The following is a 1,112-nucleotide window of genomic DNA, read 5'->3' as shown; positions in this document are numbered from 1 at the left end:
CAAAGCTATTTGACTTGAGTGAGTGACTTCATTCTCAGCCCACAGAGAATAGGTTACATTCATTTAAGGAATGTTTTAGGTATTAAGGTGGTCTATCCATAAAGTCATTCACCAGCTGTTTCAATGAACAATGGTTCTGCTTGGAGGGTGTCTGTGCCCCATTCTTAATAGGGTTATTTGGTTTTCTGGAGTCTAACTTCTTGAGTTCTTTGTATATATTGGATATTAGGCATCTAAACTCATGAAGAATGAAGACCAAAGTGTGGATACTTTGATACTTAGAAGGGGAAACAAAATATCAATGAAAGGAGTTACAGAGAAAAAGTATGGAGCAGAGACTGAAGGAAGGACAATCCAGAGACTGCCCCACCTGGGAATCCTTACCATATACAATCACCACACCCAGAGACTATTGTGTATGCCAGCAAGTGCTGGCTGACAGGAGCCTGATCTAGCTGTCTCCTGAGAGGCTCTTCCAGTGCCTAATACAGAAGTAGAGATTCACAGCCATCCATTGGACTGAGCACAGGGTCCCCAATGAAGGAACTAGAGAAGGACCAAAGGAGCTGAAGGGGTTTACAGCCCCATAGGAGGAACGACAATATGAACTAAGCAGTACCCTCAGAGTTCTGAGGGACTTAACAACCAACCAAAGAGTACATATGGTAGGACTTATGCTCCCAGCTGCATATGTAGCAGAGGATGGCCTAGTCTGTCATCAATGGGAGGAGAAGCACTGTGAAGGCTCTATGCCCCAATGTAGGGGAATGCCAGGGCCAAGAAGCAGGGAAGGGTGGGTGGTGAGCAGGGAGAGAGAGGAAGGGGAGGGAATAGGTCTTTTTTTCAGAGGGGAAACTGGGAAAGGGGATATCATTTGAAATGTAAATAAAGAAAATATCTAATTTATAAAAAAAAAAGAACTTTCCCAGAGTTACACATTTTCTCACAGCTAGTTCTTTTTTGTCTATTTGATGATTTTTGTTACAGCTTTTACATTAAATTGTAGCACTGTTGTTAGAAAGGTGGAGAGAGGCTACTCTGCAAAGAAATATAAACAAACACACTCACCTTTACAAGATACTGCCTCTTAGTTTTCTCTTTGTAAAGCATAG

This window comes from Mastomys coucha, unplaced genomic scaffold (genome assembly GCF_008632895.1).
Source record: "Mastomys coucha isolate ucsf_1 unplaced genomic scaffold, UCSF_Mcou_1 pScaffold16, whole genome shotgun sequence".
NCBI classification, from domain to species: Eukaryota; Metazoa; Chordata; class Mammalia; order Rodentia; family Muridae; genus Mastomys; species Mastomys coucha.
The sequence above is the reverse complement of the archived record's forward strand: the minus strand, read 5'-3'. Positions refer to the sequence as shown.